This window comes from Talpa occidentalis, unplaced genomic scaffold (assembly GCF_014898055.3).
Source record: "Talpa occidentalis isolate TD23 unplaced genomic scaffold, MPIMG_talOcc4v2.1 talOcc4.2, whole genome shotgun sequence".
NCBI classification, from domain to species: Eukaryota; Metazoa; Chordata; class Mammalia; order Eulipotyphla; family Talpidae; genus Talpa; species Talpa occidentalis.
The window spans coordinates 90852006-90874641 of NW_023602073.1; positions in this window are offsets into that span (position 1 = coordinate 90852006).

Consider the following 22636-nt stretch of genomic DNA (forward strand, 5'->3'; position numbering starts at 1 on the left):
AAAGAGCAAAATCAAAATCAAGATAAAAGCTGCTTTTGTCACCTCCCCACGGGTCTCACCCACATCTGTGTCACCCAGTCCACGACCAAAAGACAAGCGCAGTTTCTTCACGTGTCTCTGGGCTCCACGTGCCTCCTCCAGGTCTCCTTCTGGCTCCATCCTGCTTCCTTGCTTCTTCAGTCTCCTCTGCAGCTTCTTCTCTCCCTGCTCAGCTCCACCCTCCCTTGAGTGGGGCAAGAAACCTGGAACCTCCCCCTTTCCTGGGGACCACCCAGTTACATTACCACCTGCTTTCTTAATAGACTCCCTCAGTTTAGTGCCCACTTTCCCACAAAATGAGATGCCTTTATGTCCACCTTTAACTTTTTTATCTCAAAGAAAGAGACTTTTTAGTTAAGGTGGTTTCTGCTGTAAATAGTAAAATAATGTGGTTTAAAAAATAGTAAGGACATATAACCTTCACATAACAAGAAGTTCAGAAGTTTTGGGGTTATACAGTAGCTGATGTCAAACTCTTCCATCTTTCCACTCTTCAGCCTTCATGTTGGCTTCATCTACAGGCATCACTTCCTCACTCAGCATAGTTTAAAGGCAGGGAGGTTTGTAGTGAGCTCTCTTCATGTGTCTCTTTTATCAGAGAGGGAAATCCTTCTTAGGAACAACAAAAGCCTAGTATACCCAGAGTCCATGGGCAGGTCTGGATGACATCCAATGTGTGCTGATAGTTGTTTAACTGTCAGCTCTCCAGGAAATTGCAAATAATCCTCAATAATTTATCTCCAATCAAGACATTTTTCTTTTTTTAAAATATATTTTTTAAAGATTCACTTATTTATACAAGAACCTGGGTACAAGCCAGATGTGCAGGAGGGTGAGAGGATTCACCAGAGACAGAGTGGGGAACAAAACAGGCAGACTGATGAAATACACTGCTGAGGGGAGCAGCGGGCGTGACAGGAGAGGTCTGCTGTGCCACATGGGACCCTCCCCAGCTAGCCGCGATCGAACCAGCGCTGTAGAGGCTGTGGACAGCTTCACAGCGTGGCACTCAACTGCCTGTGCCACCAGGGGAGGCCCAAGACATTTTTCTTTTAATTCTAGATTGGTATACCCACTTTCATCTATATGTTTACATATCGACACCTCCCAATCATCTTCAAACTATAATTCATTACGTTTCCTCCAAAGCCACTCCTTTGCTGGTGCCCATGGCTGATAGATATCCAGACTGGCTTGTTGAGAATTACATTATTCCACCTGCTCTACGCTCACCCTCAGTGAACACACAATATTGTGGGTCTCCTTCCTCAAAATCTTGAGATGTAAGGGTAAGATTGGTTCAATACTATGAAATATAGGTCTAGAGCTTAAAGTTATCAGTTTCTATTGCTATTTATAGTAAATGATGCCACTGAAAAAGTTCATAAATGACTGGTTTGGGGTGTGTTTTTGCTTCTATCATGTATACTTCTTTCTTTGTATCCTACAAAGAATTTTAGACTAAGTTTTCTAACTAAAATCAGAATTTTTGTGTATAAACATCAGCGGTGACTCAAAAAGATAATTACATATAAAGTGATGAGTAGACATTTTATATAATTTTCCTAAAAAGTGCACATCAAAAATCAGTTATTAAATTCAGCCTTAACTGAGAGAACAAGTGTCTTCAAATTACTTTGAACTGAATGAATGGAAGTATGAATGCATGGATGGATTGAATAAAGAATAAGAGTTGAATCCTGGGCATTTTTGTGTAAGTTAGGTAAATTTTATAGTTTCATCAATTTCCTTTCTTTATACTTAATACATTTGATTTGACTCGATGATATCTTTAGAAATACTTGGAAAGGTCTTGGATTCCTCAGAAATGGAGTAATTTACAGTTATATTTAATAATTCTTGATTGCTAATCTTGTTGGTGAAAAGTTAATGCCATGGCTAGTTGACATTTTGGCTTACTTTACCTGAGTTAGGGTTATATTAGAAATGAGTCTTCATGTCCATTCGAGTTGAAATTAAATAGGTGAAATGTGTATTGAGGTCTTATCAAAAAAAATAGTTTTTAAGACTTGAAGATACTTGGAAGTAAGCAAAATGTTAAAATTGCATTATCATCCAGAAAGGAATATGAAAAAGAAAAAAGGCTCTGTTTATCATCTCTCAAACCAAGTTCCCAAGAAAGAGTTGTTGAATCTTTTCCTCTTTCTGGCAGAATTATGCCCAGATATATTCTTCTGTGGCAAAAAGGATTTGTGTTTCAAAGTTCTCCCTGTTGACAGGTGAAGAGGGATTCATTGGAAAAATTTTAGCTGAGAGCAGACTTGAGTGGAAGAAGGAGAGAGAGGAGCGACATCCCCTAGAGGCTCACAAGCATGCAGATGTAAACCCATAAAACCTGCCTTCAGTGCGGGATCATGCACCCTGACCAAAGTTACTCTAGCCTTTTTTTTAATTCTTTTTATTTTTTAAGATTTTATTTATTTATACAAGGACTGGGGTATAGGTCAGATGCGCAGGAGGGTGAGAGGATTCACCAGAGACAGAGTGGGGAGCAGGAAAGGCTGACTGACTGAAATACACTGCTGAGGGGAGCAGCGGGCGAGACAGGAGAGGTCTGCAGCGCCATGTGAGACCCTCGCCGGCAGCTGGGGATTGAACCAGCACTGCAGAGGCTACGAGCAGCTTCCCAGCGCGGTACTCAACTGCCTGTGGCACCAGGGGAGGCCCTTTTTTTTTCACTCTTTAGGAGAAATCTCACATACGAGTTGGAAAAGGTTTGCAGACGTTGTGATGTGCATGGAGTCTGAGAGCCTCATCGGCTCACATTCTGATATTCCTATTTTTGTTTTCAAATGAAAAAAGGGAATTAAGATTATGCTTTTAAGACATTCAAGGAGTTTTCCTTCTATTTTGTGTAGAAAAGTAGTAACAGTGGAGATAATGTCTTTGGGATTTATTTGAGGACTAGATTGACATATCTTGCAGGTGGAGTAATAATAAATTAAGAGAAGGACCCAGAATCCTCTGAGGTATTTTCTTTGAGTAACTATGTAGACAGTAGATGCCATTGACCATGGCAGAGAAAAAGTCACAAAATAGTTCTGGAGATGAGACTTGCCTGTGTTCACTTTGAGGATTCTACTAATATCTTTAGCAGACTCATAGGTTCCAATGTTGTACTTAAGCTGACATAGTCCTCACAGTGGAATAACTCTGCTGTCCATCCTGTCTCTCCAGGGGAAATCTTGACTGTCTGAACATCATCCAAGACCAGGTCTGTTTTCCCTAGCAGCCATCCCTCCTCAAATCAGCTCTAGTTCCCTACCTCTCATCACCCCAATGTTATATCTGAATTTGCATTTCCGACCTACTTCTTTAATCCATTTCCCACTTACTCTGTGCTGCTTCCCATCATTAGGACCAAAAGATCTTGTAACTGCAGTTGGGTGGTTCCTACCATAGTCCCAAACACAACTCAGATGATAAAGATTTGATGATCTGTAATATGGTAGCACTTTTTAAGTTTCTTTTAAGACTTTCCTTTTTGTATCTTCACCACCTATCCTAGTACCAACACTATTTCCAATACTATACTATAATATAGTATAGTATACTATACTATAATAATTATTATACTATAATAATTATTAGGTGCTCTGTCTCACTGACAATCCCAGCCCAGGGAATTTGGGGGTTGGGGGTGACAATCATGTTGTCGAGGCCTGAGCAGTTAGCCAGAGCTTCAGTTAAGAATCAAGACTAGTTCCAAAGTTTGAAAAAAATCTCAGCATCACCCAGTTCAGCCCACTGTTTCCAGCATAGTTTGTCCAGTTTAAGAACCCCGAGTTTTCCCCACATTTCCTTGATCATTCCTCATCTCTTTCCTCTTCCAGTAGGAGGAGGAAAGGAAAGCAAAAAGAAAGGAAAAGAAGAAAAAGTTATGTATATATCATCTCATGTCCACCCTCCCAAACATGGTCCTCATTCTAATGCAGTGTGGTATTTAGAGCATGTTCCTCTTCCAAGGACCATCAGACCAGAACTCCAGTAGTTGTCAAGGGCCCACTCTATAGACAACCGACGTTGCTCACAAAATCAGAAGAGATGAGCAAAAGTGATTAGAGTTTAAATTTCTTCAGAAAACTTTCTTAAAACAAGAGGGTCTCTAATGATATTGATAAGAAAATTGGAACTACAGGGCATGACAGAACAGAAAGAAGGAAGTTGTTCCAGTTAAAGAAAGTGCCTTACATCAGAGTAAAGCCACTACATTTAGCAGCAGCTCCTGTGAGGTGTGCATCAAAAGATGAGGGCGCTTAGATGAGGTTGGGCTTGGCCTTCAGTTGGAGGTTATTCGAGTCTGCAGAGATGTTGTGGTTTTTGGAGTCTATGGGTTTGGAGTGCGGGTCCTTGGGTTCACTCTGGGAAAGGTTTCACCAGAGCTCCCCTTTCAGCAGCATGCGGCAAGTTTCCTCGGAGACTTTCTCCACGACACAGACACATTAGTTATATTTAAAGGGCAGGTTTACTAGGGAAAGGGACAGAAGAATAAAGTACACTTGCATAGACATAAGCGAGCAGGAAGAGCTGCCCCAGAAGGACAGGTTTGCTAAGAGAGGCCTGATGGCTGCAGGCGGGCGACCTTGACAGGTCATGGGCAGGCAGGAAGCTGCTGCCCTGCAGGGAGAGAGCTGGTGAAAAGAGGCACCTGCATAGTCACAGGTGGGCAGTGGGATTGCTGCTCCCAGCCTGTGCAAAGACTGCAACTGATACAGTCTTCTTCTGTTTGGGAGGGGCTCACTCCTTGTGAGTCATCAGTTGGTTGCTAATGTTGGATAACTAAGTAGAATCTGAAAGGGACCAGAGATTGTACAGTGGGCTCAATCTCCATATCTTTATCTTTGCTTGTGCCCTCAGATACCTGCTTGGATGTTCTGCTTTGTAACCTAGGCGGCTGAGCCTAAGGATACTAGTTTCCGCTGTGTCGTCTGTGCCTAAGGATCTTGGTTTCCAAAGCTGTGTCAATGGCTATGCTAATCTCTTCTACTCCCACCTCCTTGTGTGAGCCAGGTTTCTGGTCTTGTGGCACCTCCTTTTCAGTTTTTTTTTTCTAGTCTTGTCCTCCATCAGAGAGGAGTTTGAATCTCATGCCTGAGGTGACAGAGAAAGCCTCAGAGCAAATAGACTGATTATATTACAACCCTACTGGGCCAGGCAGGGCAGAAACACACTTCCATCCTGTTTTTCTGACCCCACCTCCATAAGAAGTTAATTTGTGTTGCACAACGCAGTCTTCTGGCTCAGACAGAAACATTTCGGTTTTTAGAAATTACCAAAAATATTTATAGCTTGACTAAGCTAATTTAAAACACATCGCAAAAGCATGCCATGCCTTACATCCTCTGGGCTGCAGCTGTGGAAGGAGCTGCTCATTTCTAAACCTACAGTTGTGGGGTCAGGAGCCCTTGCGTGGATTGCCCCAAGCCTCTTTGCTTGCTAGGTAAACAGCTAGGTGGAGATGCGACATTTTACTCACTCATGTTTTCTTCAAACCTACACTTTCGAGGCATTTGCTCTTTGAGCAAGATCCTGAGCTCATCTCTGGGTGAGGTATTTCTTGTCCTGACCCAGCAAAATATTTTAGAATTTGTTTCCTAATCCAGGAAAATCTGAGTCTTACCCTTGAATAAAGCTAAATTTTGCCCTGAAAAAAAAAAAAAGAAAAGAAAAGAAAGCAATTAAGTCAAACAGTTGGGAAAAGATTTCCTTTGTTCTGCTGAGAAGATTCAACATTTGCGCCCCCACGCCCCAGCCAGTGCTGGCTGAGAGGGGTCAGGCCAGGCAAGCAGGCCGCCGAGCCCCCAACACCTGAACCAGGCTCCAGACACTGCCGCCTCTTCCTCTTGGCCCTTCCGTGGAAACAATGATAATTCTTAGTCTCTTCAATATTAAGAGAGACACCAAAACCTTCTCAAATCTCCAAGGGATACGAAATTTTATCAATTATAAAAATACTGAACAAAGCAATTTTTCTGATTAAGCAGTGCTTCCTTTGGAAGAACTTTTGTCATAAAGCAGAAAGAGCAAGCAAGGAGAGGAAAATATCTTTGCGCCAAAATGTCCGTGAGGAAGGGAACGTGGAGAGGGGAGGGGCCGGGGAGGCGAGCACTGGGAAGATGGACGCGACCACCGGTCACATTTGTTCTGAAACTTCTTTGAGCAGATGTTGATTTCACAATCTGCATTGGATACACATCTGCTTCTTGATAAAAGCAAAGAGAGCAATTTACAAAGTCCAACCTTGTCATCACCATAAAGCAATATGCAAATGATGGCCTGAAACTAAGCTCTGGCGCATCCTGGGGAGCTTCACCCATAAAGACAATTTCTCTGTCATACTCTTGGTGTCTAAGTACGTTCATCTCCGGTGGAGCTGCGTGGAATTTCTGAGAAGTGCAGTGTTGTGATTCATGACATTTAGCAGATGAGAAAGGGCCTTCTCCAGAGCGGAGCCACTTGGCCGAGACTGGGCAGAAAATAGCCCGGAATGAGTCACCACACGTAAGACGGTACAAAAGATGATTCACCGGGTCTGAAGGAAAATAAATAGGAGTGAATCGCTAGTGTGCCCAGGGAAATTCAGTCCCAGCAGGCAGAATTTATTGGCCTCACAGCACTGAGCTCTTCACTGAACTAGAGGGATGAGGCCATGGTGCTAGAAATGTTTTCCTGGGTGGGGGCGAGCGAGCAGCTCCTTGGGGTGGTAGCGGCTGCTTGTTTTCACTCATGGGTCTTTGTGGCCCAGGGATCCATCTGCGCTAAATGCTCTGAAGTGTATGATGTGAAATGATTTATCCAGAAGGCCGCACAGCTGGCATCAGATAAAACATTTGGAATCATTTTAGATGTAGGTTACCTAGAGGCAGTATTCCCTCCCCAGTGCTAAATTTAAACCATTCCTGTCATTTCAGACTCTCTAATAAAATCTGTTTCTCATAGGATGTCTCTGTCTTGGAAACAGCATCTGACCCCCCTGTAAAATGGAAGAAAATTTGCAGTGCATAAATTACTGCTTCTTCTACCTCCCTCTCAAGGAGCGCCGCTTGCTCGCGCTCTCGCACGCGCGCGTGCTCTCTCTCTCTCTCTCTCTCTCTCTCACACACACACACACACACACACACACACCCTTTTTAAGGAAAAAACTCAGAATACAATAAGAAATGCATGGAAGTGATAAAGATGTGCCTCCTAGCATGAGGGCAGGGGTGACTAGTTGCTGCCAACAGCTCACAGGCCAGCAACAGGGCTGACTGACTCATGCAGGCCCAGAGGGACCATGGTTCCCTCATTCGCCCTTTAGGAGAAGAGAAACAGAAAATGTGATATTATAAATGTTCCCACAGAATCACAGTTTACTAGATCCAAAGGAACCACAGGACTTACTGCTGCTTTCCCTGCTGGAGTGTAAATAAGCTGATCTGCCCTACATAGCTAAAACCCTAACAGAAAACATTCAAAACACACACACACACACACACACACACCCCAGTGGGAAAGTTTGCATAGTCTGATTGGGTTTGTCTCTTCTAGGCTTGAATACTAAAATATGTTTAAAAAATTTCCAATATTGCCATATGCAGTTTAAAAACACAAAGACAATCTGTCTCAACTATAGATTCTGAAACTACTTTAAGAAATTAAAGGCCAAGTTTAAGCAGAAGCCAGGAGGAGTTCAGTTTGAAGTCCAAACACAAATGCTCTTAGCTGTTGGTAAACAGGGGCCTTTCTCACATCACTGGTGATTATAACCCACAGTCACAAGAGCACATTCTTAACTTATCCCATCTGTCTTGGTTTTACAGGCTGACAGACCGCGCTACCACTTACCATAGCTCCTCACCTCACTTGGAACTAGCTAGCCGAGAAACTGGATGCTATTGTAAGGGCCGAGGAAGGAGGTCTAAGATGTTGCCCAATTTATAACAGGTTATGGAAATTTCCTAAATGCAAGAAAGGGTTGGCAAGCCTTGTTTTGTCTAATAACATCCTCCCTGGCTCCATCAGTGGGACTCAGAAAGCGCCCCAAATGCATGCTTCTATGCCCGTCTCTCTCTTTTTCAAATTATATCGCTTTTTTATTGAGGTGATGCTGATTTACAACACTGAGCATGATATAGCAGCATAGGCTCATTCCTCTTTTGATGTGGGGTACCACGCCACACCCACCACCAAAGCACTCGTAATCCTCCACCAGGGTCCATTAGGCCTCTCCCCCTTCTGCTTCTCTCCCTCCCCCTTTGGTAACCTCAATTCTACAATCCAGTTTATAGGGTTCGTTTGGTTTAGTGTTGTCTGTTTCTTTGCTTTGCTTCTTTATAGTCCACATATGACTGTAATCATCTGGTATTTGTCTTTCTCCTTCTGGCTCTTTTAGCATAATATTCCCTCCAGTTCCGTCTGTGTTATTGTAAATGGCAAGAATTCATCTTTTTTTATTTTATAGTTGAGTCATATTCCATCATGTCTATATACCACATCTTCTTAATCTGTGCCCTCTCAAGGTGATGGACAGAGGGGATGGCAGGCACCTATCAGCGATGGTCAGTGGGAGGTGGGACGTCCTTGACCTTTCTACGCCCAGGACGGGCCCTGTGAATACTTCCTTAGAGAGGCCAAACTATCTGGGTTGCTTGGGCGCTTGAGTTTCCTCTCCAGGCCTTTTGCCCTAACTTTGTGGCCACCATTTATTGTGATATGACGTGATCAAACAGATAATGTGACTCAAAGCCCCCACTTAAAGTTTTAAGGGATGTGGCATAAAGTCAGGGGAAGACAGTAGTTTTCATAGGGAGTCCTAAAGACATTGTGCAGATGGCAGAGCGGCCTCCTCGTAAGCCACGTCATCAGTCCCTCTGGCCTTAATTATCACAAAGAAAACCACCATCGCAGCAAAGGACTTCAGTCTTCCCAGAGTTCTGTCATGTTTTTCACCCATACTAGGTATTGCTGACATCTCTTCATCTCCTTACATATTTCTTAATGAAGGACTTGCCATCAATAGGAGGTTTTCTGAAAATTTAAGTCACTCTGGACAACCTATAGTATGTCAGCATATACTGGGGAGTGTTAGTTCCTGTTTTGTACCACTGACCATATTACCTTGCAATGAAAGGCTGACAAATTCACTGCAAGATCCACTGCAGAGTCATTACAGAGTGTAATGACAAAGATGATATTGTTATGTCATTAAGCCAAAATGTTCTCTACAGCCTCTGTTCTACAAATCAGACTCCACATCTTCTGTGTGGAGTTAGGCCCAAGTAAGTGGCCTCAGTGAAGGTATGTTAGTGAACACCAGTCCACTCCCTGCTTGGTTTCTCACTTTTTACTCAATGCTCAGGGCAAAGTTTGATTGATTCCCTGTTGATTTCAGGATGCAAAGAAAATCCATTATTTTTTTTTTTCTGTAATTAAAACACACAGTGATTATCAGAGCCTGGCCACACGTACGCAGTCACTCAGATCTTTTGGAGAGTATCACAATATCCTTCATAGGCAAGAGTCACACACCCAAGGCTGAGTCAAATATAAAACTAGGCAACTCATAGGAATAGTCTTTTCTAGTAAAATATATTTGCAGATCCCTTCAACTGACACAGAAAAAAATTTTTTTTTTTTTTTTGTCCTTCTGATAGTTTAAAATATTGAATGTCCCCTGAGGTGTTCTGTGCTCCTGGTCAGGGCTGGGCTGGGCTTTCTACAAATCAGGGTGTGGGACTGTGAGCTATGCTTAGGACCTGCACCCAGACTTCAGGTCCTGCTTTTCCAAACAGACCCTTTTAGAATAGAAAATGGTGTGTAATTGCCATTTATGTCAGAACAGCTCAAAAAGCTTAGCAGTGTTTTGGTTTTGTTTTTCAAACAAAAGTTGACGGCCATCCACTGAGACAGGAATGAGTGTCAACAAGAGTCTTATTGGAATATCACCGCACTAGCAGGGGAGGGGGGTGGTGTCAGCCAGCAAATGGCAGGATGACAGAGCAACTGGGGTTCAGCATCTGCGATCACTTCCAGCCTATGACGTGCCACCAGCCTGGCTTCCCACCGAAACACACTTCCTGCTTTCATGCAACATACTCACTCAGTATGTGAAACTAAATTCAGAATCATCCTCCTCCTGTTAAATTAATATATAAATCTTAGGCTAATTGAAATCCTGGCCTTTATTGCCACTCTGTCATTGTTAAAATACAGTCATTGGAATTATGTTCTAATGGAAAAAGCTGTATAAAATGAATCCAAATTTAAAAGTCATAAGGACAACTGAGCGAGGGCAAGTATCTCTCAAGCTATTATTCACAATTGCTTCAAAATTCGCTAATCCAAGTATTTTGTTTAACTAAGAGCATACGTTTAAATAGTATCTCCCGCTAATCCAAGATGTTATAGCACTGTTTATTCAGTAGCCAGTGAAAACAAGCCTCTTGTGTGTGAGTGGGTGGGTGTGTTTATGTGTAATAATTGACTTATAAAATTGATTCTTTAAATATGGTTTGTGTAAATCCAACAGTCTGGATAACTGGAAATCAAATTAGGTGCTAACGAACGCAGCATCAGGAGTGTGATCAGTACCTGCCATTTCTAGCTTTCAGACAGGGGAGTGGGTCGCAGCTCTGTGCAGGCATAGGAGCGCCGCGGGGCACCTGCAGGGCCGTGAAATTAGTTCTATACAACACATTCTTCTCAGGGATGGAGCAGAAAAGCAGGGACTCTAAAACAAATGATCAGTGTTGACACACATGACCTTTCTCAACTAATGGGAACATGAACTCAATCTACTGTATAACCCAATATTCTGGGGTACAGCGTTGGAATGAAGGAGAAAATAACTGCCTTTATACGTGAAGAGTGAGCAAGAGACCCAGTCAATCAGGGATAATTTTAAAGCCAAATACTTAAATATGTTGACATAACATTGTTGTGGAATACACTGAGCTTTTTTTTTTTTTAAGTTCTTTCTGTTCAATGAAGAAAATCAAAGACAGTGTCCTCAAAGCACACTGCCATTCAGAACCCCCCCAACCACAAAGAAATAGAACGACTTCAGTTACCATGTGTGGTTTGATTCTAAGGATAGCCTGAACAATTTTAGGTAAATCATTATCTTAGTTCTATAAAAAAAAAAATTAAAATAAGGATAGTACTTTGCAGTCTTCTCCTAATTGAAAACATGTGCAGAGATGCAATGGGGAAGGAAAGGGCATAACTTCAGATTCCTTGGGAAAGTAAAGTGCCTATTTTCTCTCTGTGCTTTGACCCTTGCTTGATTTCCATGATCTACATTCTCCAGCTCCTTACGTGATGGCCTCTGTGAGCGCGGGCCTGTCCCAGGCCCAGAGTTTTTTTTTTTGTTTGTTTGTTTTTTTAACAGTCTTTGCATTTTACCTGCCTCTGAAGCAGGTAATGTAGGATTTGACATCACACTGCAGCTCAGGAGCCACTAGCTCATGTCCCCCTGCTGCCAAAACTCCTCCAGTATCTGCAACCCCAGGTGGCCACACCTTCCTCCGGTTGGGTCTGCTTTTCAGGATTGGGTCTCTGCTGAGGTGTCCATTTAACTTATCAGTCAGCTGTCCTGTAGACTAGACTCCCTCCCTTCAAAGACAGGCCCTACGTTTTGACCCTAAGTTTATGGAGATGGAGCCTGAATGGTGGTCATCAACCCATAGCTAGAGCTGGCTCCCGCCACAACCTCTTGACCACACATGGGCAGATCATTTGGGATCAAGACTCTTGATTGCTGACTCCAAGCACCCAGGTTCTCAGTCTCTGTGCCACTATTTACTTACCTAGAGGACAGTGTCTCCTGTCTCCAAGATGGTGGCACTAATTACTGCCATCCCACACGTACTTATTTTTAAGTTTATATTTTGAAATAATTATGGACTTACACAAAAATGGTCGAGTCCCATGTAGCCTTCCACAAGTAGTGATATCAAAAGTATAGCAATGCTATGATATCAAAATCATAATACAATATACAGTGATATAATACCAAAACTAGGAAAATTGACAATAGTATATTACTGTTTAACTAGACTACAGAGCTTACTCCGTTTTTAGCACTATGTAACCTATATTCATTTTTATGTGTGCAGTACAATACAATGTTATATCACATGTAGATTCACTTACAGCCACCACAATCAAGTTATAGAACTGTTCCATCATCACAGAAAAACTCCTTTGTTCCCCCTCATCCAGTCACTGCTTGTTAACCCAAGTCTCTGTCCCCTACCAATCACTAATTGGTTCTCTATCTTCTACACTTTTGTCATTTTGAAAACATATAAATGAAGTCATATAGCGTTTAATCTTAGAAGATTGCTGTTTTTTTTGTACTAAGCATAAGACTCATAAGGCTGCTACTTGCATCAACAGTCCCTTTTTATTGATGAGTAGTATTCCAGTGTATGGAGGTGTCAGGGTTTGTTCAATTGAATACTGGGTTGGAGGCATTATTGCTGCCATCTTGTTACAAAGTTCTCCAGCTGAGTAAAGAGAAGCACAAAGACTAAGAAGTACTCACCCAGAATCTAGATTTGAGCTGAAAATTTGATTTGCTTGTAGTACTTTGCTGTTAAAATTGAAGCTACTATGAATATTTGTATACAAGTGTTGTGTGAATGTATGTTTTAATTTCAAGAGTTTAATTGCTGGCTCATAAAATACATGCATTTTCCATTTTCTGTTTGCACCAGTAATGAGAGACCTGGTTTCTCCATATCCTCCCTCACTAGTATTTGGTATTGTCACTATTATTCACTTCACCTGTTCTCAGAGATATAATATTTGTTATCTCACTGTGATTTTAATCTACATGTTTCTAGTGGTTAATGATGGAACACAGTTTTACGTGCTTCTTTGCCATCCATAACTGCTCTAGGATGAAATATCTGTTTACATCCTTTGTTCATTTTATAGAATTGCAGAGAACTCTCCTTGGTGGCCTCAGTTTTACAGGATTTCTAGGAATTGTTTTTGGTTTGACGTCTTTTTTCCTCCATATTCCACATATGAGCAAAACCATCCAGTAGTTATCTTTTTCCTTGTAGCTTATTTTGCTTAGCATTTTCTTCTCCACTCACGAAGTCACAGATGGCAAGAGTTCATCTTCCTTTTTGTTTTTAGATATATATGATACATATCAATTATATATATAATTGTTCATTTTTGTACAATATTTGTACAAAATATATATATTTTGTACAATAAATATATCATTCTTCATTTTTGTACAATATTTGATTTCTCAGGTGAAATCCCAGTAGAATTTCCACCACAAAGTCACCCGAGAACCACCACCATGTACTCTTGTGCTCTTCACACCCATTTTAATCCCTCTCCCTTCTCCTCCCCTGCTGAATGTCTCCCATTTATAGTTGCCTGCTAGTTTTCTTTTTTTTTTTCCTGATCCCTTATTTGGTTCCCCTATATTCCTCCTGTAAGTGAAATCATCCAATATTTTTCTTTTTCCTTTTGACTTATTTCACTGACCATAGTCCCTTCCAGCTCCATCCATGTTGCTGCAAATAGCATGAGTTTATCTTTTTTGATTGCAGAATAGTATTCCATTGTGGATTCCATTGGGACGTTTAGGTTGTTTCCATTCTTACTTATTGTAAATAGTGCTGCAATAAACACTGGAGTCCAGGTTTCCTTTTGAATTAATGTTTTTGTGTACTTTAGGTAGACTCCTAGGAGTGAAATTGCTGGGTCATATGGTAGGTCCATTTTAGTAATTTGAGGAACCTCCACACAGCTTTCCATAGTGGTCGGACCAGTTTGCATTCCCACCAGCAGTGCAGGAGAGTTCCTTTTCTTTTTCTCCACATCCTCGCCAGCATTTGTTGTTGCCAGGTTGTTTTGTTTTGTTTTGTTTTAATGTGTGCCATTTTCACTGTGTGAGTTGGTATCTCATTGTAATTTTGATTTGCATTTCCCTGATTATAAGTGATGATGAAAATTTTTTCATGTACCTGTTAGCCATTTGCATTTCCTCTTTAGAGAAGTGTCTGTTTAGCTCTTGTAACCATCTTTTGACTGAATTGTTTGCTTTGTTTTTGTTGAATAATGTCAAAAGAGTTCATCTTTCTTACAGCTGAGCAGTATTCAATTTTATAAATATACCACATCTTCTTAATCCATTCATCTTTCCTTTGGCATATAAATTTTGCTTCCAAAATTTGGTTATTGTAAATAGTGCTACAATGAACATAGGAGTGCATATATCCCTTCAGATTAGTATTTTTATATTCTCAAGTGGATATCTAGGAGTGAAATTATTGGAACAAATGGTAGATCTATTTTTAATATTTTGAGAAACTCCATATACTGTTTCCCCTAGGGGCTGGACCACTCTACATTCCTACCAAAAGTGTACAAGGGTTACTTTTTCTCCACTTCCTCACCACTTATTTCTGGACTTTTTGATAGGGGCCATCATCACAGGTGTGAAATGGTATTTTACTATCATTTTGCTTTGCATTTCCCTCATAATAATTGATAAGCATTTTTTCATGCACTTGGCAACCTGTATGTCTTCTTTGGAGAAGTGTCTATATCTTTGCCCATTTGTGGATTTATATGGAAATGTGAAAGACTCCAAATAGACAAACCACCCGACAAAAAGGAAGAATGGAGGTATCACACTCCCAGATGTCAAAATATAATTCAAAACTACAGCAATCAAAACAGCATGGTAGCAGAATAAAAAGACACACAGGCCAATGGAATAGAATTGAGAACCCAGAAATAAACCCACATGTATATGGACAGTTAACCTATAACAAAGGAGCAAAGAGTATATATTGGAGAAAGAAATGCCCTTCTAGAAATGGTGTTAGGAAAACTGGACAACCACATGCAAAAGAATAAAACTAGACCATAATTTCACACCATATACAAAAATTAACTGAAAATGGAATAAAGACATAGATGTAAGACTGGAAACCATAAAATACATAAAAGAAAGCATAGGCAAAACACTCCATGACATTGGCCTCAACTCCTAAAGCAAGGGAAACAAACAAAAATAATAAATGAAACATCAAATTAAAAACCTTCTGAACAGTGAAAGAAACTCATTAATTGAAAAGACACTCTATAGGAGCAAATCTTTTCCCATCATACATCCAATAGGGGGCTAATATCCAAGTACTACAAAACACTCATACATTTGAACAAAAATATTTTTTTGTTCATGTTTTCCTTTATCCTAGATATCATCTATGGCTTATCTGTCATCCTCTTGAAAGGGTCATTCAAGACAAAAGTTATTAAATCTATTGATTTTTTTTCTTCTATGGATCAGGGCTTAGATGTAATATCTAAAAACTCTATTTGTAGGAGAAACTGAAGTGCATGTATTTGTATATACTTAACTCTGCATAAAGGACTCCTAATGTAATCAAAGCATAGCGAATCTACAATGGTAACTGGAGGATATGGACAGGAGTAGGAGGAATAGGACGTGAGGCTTTTCAGCTTTTTGTTACATATTTGAGATTTTAAATATATAAGTATATTTAAAATTTAGAACACGGGCTTTGGAGTCAGAACAGAGTTTCAGCATTAGTTATTAGAGCTTGGAAAAGCTATTTATTAATTACTTCATTCTCTCATCTGTAAAATTAAATGTAAAAATAGACATAATATCTCAGCAATATTTTTATGAAGATTAAATAAGATAATGTATATGAAAATAATTGTAAATCAATTATGGGATCCAATTATAAATCATGTATCTAAGTAAAATTTATATTTTAATATAAAATAGCTCAGTTTTCCCTTTTGTTTCACATTTGTCTTCAGTGACAACTGCTCAGTGTTTCTGGGTTTACCAAATTCTGCTGAGGAATTATATGGCTGCATTTGTAATCTCTACTTCTCCAATTAATATTATATTGGTAATCATTTTTTAGTGCTTATAATAAAATATGCACTTTACAAGCTCTAATTATCCTTGTTAGGTAAAAAATTTTATTTTTAATGTGTAGTTGAGAACCCAAGGCTCGAAGATATAAAATGACTCTAGATCTTTTATAATTAACTTTGATGCCAGTGTGATCCAGAACTCCTGTTCCTAGAGATTGCTCAAAAGTAAAGATCTCATTGGTTAAATGAAGTGAATATGAATTTTAAAATTAAACACATTAACTCCCTTCTTGAGGGTTTGCAATGTATATGAGCAAAATAAAGTTTCTGAGAAGTCTTGAAGGCTTTAACCCAGCATTTTCCAAATTAAGTTAACCACAGGACTTTTCATACAGCACTATCTGCACCCCTCAAAATTAGCATCCCATAGAAAACATTTTTGGGTACCCTGCATTGAACATACATTCTACCCTGTTTCAAAATGCTTGGTATTTCTGTAAACCAGCAAATCTTGCTATGACATCAAAATGCTAGCTTCACAAAAACCCTACCAATAGTTCATTTGTATGGCAGTATTGCATCTTACCAATGAAATTTATAATCAAAAAAAAAAAAAAAGTTATAATCCTGTGGCAAACTTAGTGAAATTTTAGCTATGTCTTCAGAAACCAAAGGCCTTTGAAGATATCCTTGCAGGAGTGGCAAGTTTAGACCAATAACTCTGGGAGCAAGTGATACTAAAGTCAACATAAATCTTCCTAATAAGCTTGCTTTTGGCCTTGAATAGTATACTATTCTGAAAGGTTTAGGATAGGCCATTTTGAGAACTCTATTTAACTGATTTAAAATAAATGTTGTTTAACAACCAAAGAATTTTTTTAAATCTGTCACTAACCTTAATTCTAATATGTATAATCTGTATTTCTACAGGTTTTTTAGAATAGACTGTTACTTTCTGCCACTCTCAGCTCCAATGTCAGTGCCTAGGTAGGAGGAACTATACTTTTTATGACTTGGCTTCTGTAGGTCAGCTATTTAAACAAATGTTTGGCATTGTGTGTGATATTGGAGGGGTTTTATTTCTATTTGTATTGAAGTAACATTGCCTTACTAAATTACATCTCGTGTGCATCATTGAAAATCAAAATGTGCACATACTACATTAAGTTCACCAGGTGGTGATACTTTTTAGATACATAATTATGTACATACATCTAACATGTAATCATACTGAATGCTTTTTCCTAGAATTTATATCTAATGATGGCAAAATGAGTGAAATACACTGCTATCAGAGTAATAAGCTAATCTAGGATAGTCAATGCTTTGTTACTCTTGGAAGGAAAAGGAAAATTAATCTTTTCATTCTAGCTATTTATATTTCACTGGGGTCAGAAATGAAAGGAATATTAGACTTATAAATCTTGAATGCTTTTCTATTTTTATTGATAAGTATTATTAGTAATTTCTTTTGAAACTATTTTTAAAACCCTTAAATGACTTAATTGTACCCAGTTGCAAAAAAAAAAACAAAAAACCAGGGCTTCCCTGGTGGTGCAGGGGTTGAGCGCTGGGTTGCGAAGCTGCCCGCAGCCTCTGCAGTGCCTGTTCGATCCCTGGCTGCCAGGCGAGGGTCCCACAAGGCCAGCAGACCTCTCCTGCTGCCCGCTGCTCCACTCAGCAGTATTATTTTGTCGTTCTGCCTGTTCTGTTCCCCGCTCTGGCTCTGGTGAATTCACTCAATCTCCCGCACTTCTGACTGTACCCAGTGCTTGTATAAATAAATAAATAAATCTTTAAAAAAAAATTATTTAGAGCTATGTTAGCTAAAAACTCATGTTCTCTGAACATTTACATTAAAATAAAATGAAAATAAGTTTAGTCAAGAAATGCAGAATTGAGTTACAACTAACATTTTCTTTATTCTTAATAGAAACATCTGTAATTTCTACCTACACATACACACACAAATAAATGATCTAAAGTAAGATACTAAATAGTGTCAGGCCATTGTTATGATTGAACTTAATTATTTTGTCTTATTAAATTTTTTCAGTGAGGATATTCTGTTCTATCTTAAAGTACACAAAATATATTTTTATAATATTCCAGAACATATTGTTACCCAAAACTTTCAGACTAGTCATTAGAGTAAGTTATACTCCAGAGTAGAACAGAATTTAGCTTGATTTGAAGTTCATGACTTGATTTAAAAATAAAAAAATACAAAAAAACCTTCATTTTGCCTTCTGGCTTTTAAGTTTATTTGGCTCCAGTAAATAGAAAACAAGGGAAAATAAGCTGAGAAATGCACTTTTGTGTAATTGTTTGAATGTCCATTCATGTAACAATTTTAAATATTTTTATAAAGAAAACAGAATTTAACCTTTTCAATTTTTAAGCTAACTATTGTGATATAACTTAAAATTCTAAACTAATATGTCATCTGTTGCTATGAAACTGAAAGGTATCACCTCATTTTGAGACTTTTATTACATTGAAGTGTGAAATTTTCAACTTCTGAACAACTAGTAACTTGTAAAAAAGCTCTAAAATTTGGAAAACCTTTAGGATTCACAAGTTCTTAAAAGACAAAATCTCAAAATTCTAAAGAATCTGAAGTGCAAACAGAGCACACAACTAAAATCAATTTTAAAAATGTTTTCACTCTAACAGAAATCAACAAAAATATTCATAAACCTTAACTGATTTTGTTAATTCCAACTTTGGATTTACTTTCTTTATATAGGAAAACCCAGCATTGATATGTATTTTTTTTTAAAAAAAGATTTATTTATTTATGCATACAAGACCTGGGGTACAGGCCAGAGATGAGGGGGGTGAGAGGATTCACCAGAGACAGAGCTGGGAGCAGAACAGGCAGATTGAAATACACACACGGCTGAGAGGAGCAGTGGGCGAGACAGGAGAGGTCTGCTGCACCATGTGGGTTGCTCCCTGGCGAGCTGGGTATTGAACTCGTGCTGCAGAGTCTGCGGGTCCGCTTCATAGTGCGGTGCTTAACCTTTTGCGCCACCAGGGAGGCCCAGCATTGATATGTTTTTTAAGAAATGGGTTTGTTCAAATTTGTCTATTGCTATAATTATGTGTTATATATTGGCAATTTATCTAAGTACACAATTTACTTTATTCTCCATATCCTCAGCATACAACTTAAAAGTTTACTTTAAAAGTCTAAAAAATATTCCATTATGAACCAAGATTTAAGTTACATAACTTAAATGCTCATGTTACATTCTGCTACACAATTTCTTAAAATATCTGCTAGCTGTAGCACAGAGTAAGATAGATGGTTTATACTCACACATTTTCTAAAACTGGGGCTTATTTTAAGAAGGAAATTTGAGATTAGAGCTTTCATTTAACCAAATTCAGGGTACTTGTTTTATAGGCTTCCATGTTAAAATTAAACGAAATCAATATTTATGCTGAGCAAGAATTACATCTGGCCCTCTGTTCTACAAAGCCTTCTACCTACTTATTACATTTTGATTTACATTGAATTAAAAAGTCTCAAGTTATTATAAAAAGTGTATTTGCAGAGCTTAAGAACACCAAATACTGATAAAAATGATTTGTGCTCAGATATTGCCCCAGCTCAGAGGCAATCATTTTCAGCTCTTTCACTGGTTTATGTCAATTTATTGAGGTGATTGTTATGTAAAAGCTGTGACTCTGGAAATAAGTATACACCTGTGACACTATCACATCAGGCCATAGGCATATCTATCACCTCCCAAACTTTCCTCCCACCACTTTATTATTTTGTGTGTTGGGGGTAGGAGATAAAAAGAAACAAACAAGATCTACCCTCTTGGCAAATGTTAAGCATACAAGTATAGTACTATTAGCTGTGGGCACTATCCTGCACAGTAAGTCCACTTATTCATGCACAATAAGTATTGGACTCAAAAGAGCTCAAATCAGAATTAGCTAAAGAGGAAAATAGGTAAAGAACAAGTGCCGTTAGTTACGTTTAACTAGTAACCCTGGAGGCTAATTCTATTTGAGGTTTGAAGGGACCCATTCACCTTCCATCTTCTTATCCTGTGGTTCAGTCTAACAGTGATCTCTTGGCTTGATCAGAGATGAAGTTTGCGTTTACTTTTCTTGTTGTTTAGCAATGATTTTTAAAAGGAAGCCAAAGATGTCTTTTTTCTGCTGTTTTACAGCTGGAAATCCTACAGCGCACTGTTGTGTAAAAAATTCTATCGCTTCCAAATCTTTTGTTCATCATTTTATGTGCAAAGAGACTGGAAGTTCCATTTAATTTTTTTAGCTTACCTTTTAAAAGAACATACATTTTTTTCCATCAATTTCAAACGTCATCTATTTATTTTTTAACAAGATTTATGTATGTATGTATGTATACATACATACAAGCACTGGGTACAGTCAGAAGCATAGGAGGGTGAGAGAATTCACCAGAGCCAGAGCGGGGAGCAGAGCAGGCAGAAGGACCGAAGACACTGCTGAGGGGAGCAGCGGGAGGCAGGAGCGGTCTGCGCGCCATGTGGGACCCTCCTCCAGTGGCTGGAGAGTAGCAGGGATCGAACAGGCGCCTCGCAACCCAGCGCTCACCCTCTGTGCCACCGGGGAGGCTCAGTCATCTATTTTAAAAGGAGCATTTGTACAGGATTTTTTAGGAGTTCTGAATACACAATTGAGTTCGCAGCTAAAGCACATTATATGTTGAAAATGCTGAATAATAGGAGTCACAAAAATTTAATAATGTACCCTGCTCTGTATTTTCTGTGAAAACTTAACTCAAAGATAATTGTACCAGGTATGAGATCTAAGGAGCCCTATGCACATAATTATATCCAAAAATAATTTCAGGAAAGATTATAAAACAAAGTATCTGATTACTTGGAAACTGATGGTCTGAAATAAATATTTCAAAATGAATTTGGCCCTAGTATTTCTCTCACACAGTCATTGAACCATTTAATATTCATTTTCTAGCAGAGAAGTAGCTGTGAAAACTTTAATTTTCTTAACAACAAGCTATATATGTATTACAAATTATGATATATTTTATGTTATATAAATATATATGATCTATAAATATATTTAATAAAAATTGTGTATATTATGTTATGTATAAATTATATATTTAATATAAACAGGTTATATATAAATTATTTAATATAAACAGGTTCAGTAGACTTTAAGACTAGTAGAAAATTACTAGACTAATGGAATTTAGGAAATTTCAAAATCTTTTTAAGCCTTACTAAATTCTGTGATTTAAAAAAAAAGTGATTTATACGTATCCCCCCTTTGCTATCAAAGAAAACCCCATTTGGCAATAAGCAAAATTTAATCTTTTTAATTTATATAGCAGGTATGGTTTCTACTCTTTCCCAGTAACTAACCCTCTGTGCTATAGAAAATAATCTAAATTATCAAGTCCGAGCAAATTCTTTTACCTCAAAATATCTTGCTTCCATCATGTGGGTCTTAAACTTTAGCAGGCTTCAGAAGCACCTAGAGGGCTTAGCAAATGCTTTGCAGGCTTCGTTTCCCAAGATTCTGATTTAGCACAAAAAGAGTGGAGCTTAATAATTTGCATTTTCCATTCCCACTCATGTTAATATTGTTAATCTAGAAATCAAACTTATACCCACTGGATATGATTATCAATTTGTTCCCTTCAGTTTAAGAAAAAGAGCACTTGTTTCCTTTCCAAGTAGTTGTACTTTGTATTCTTGATTGTCTTGATCCCCATTCTGCAATTGTCTTTATTTCCAGAATATCCAATCTCTTCCTATACACATTGACTTTTTTCTACCCTCTAGATGTAGACTAAAATTTTTTAAAAGCATGAGTAACCCATCTAACTACCATTTTTTTCTCTGCATTTACCTATTATTCAGTGCCCTATTTCCAGATAAAATATCCTTCAACCAAAACCTCTACATTGTTATTTTTTCCTTCACTTACCCAGGTCACTTCTGAATTAATTAGGGTCCTGGCAAGATACAGATGGCACTGTCAATTTGGATGAATTAATAATGAACTCTTTATAAAAGTTTGGGCAGTATGTAAGGAATACAATGAATACTGCAGTAATCTGACCTGAAAACAATGTATCACTTACTATTCCTAGACTTGAATGGTTGAGGGGAAGCAACAATTATCAGAATCTGGAGAGAAAGCTGTGCAGGGTAAGTTAGAGGATTTACCAGAGACAGAGTGGGAAGAACAACAGGCAGTTTACTGAATACACTGCTAAAGAGAGCTGCAGGCAAAACAGGAGGTCTGCTGCATCTATGTGGGTTAGCTCCTTAGCTGGGGATTGAACACAGGCCTTCAGGTGATAACACTGAGACTATCCTCTAGCCCACCAGGGAGGCCCTGACTGAAACATTTTTGTCTTGTACATTTTTGTGTTCAATTTTTTATAGATTTACATACATACAAGAAGACAAAAAATGCCAAGTCTAGACAGAAATACCACATCTGGTCAAAAATGTGAAGTCTATAGCTTCAAAGTAAAAGTAATTAAGATAAATAGAAAAACAACAGTAGCAGGATATGACAAGTACCTTAAAAAGTATGAAGTGTTAAGAGGAAAAAAAACCACAGTCTATGTATGTTCTACTTTTTAAAAAATTTTTATTTTTGAGGGAGAAAAACAATAAAGTAAATACTATTTGGGTCTCTTCAATAATGG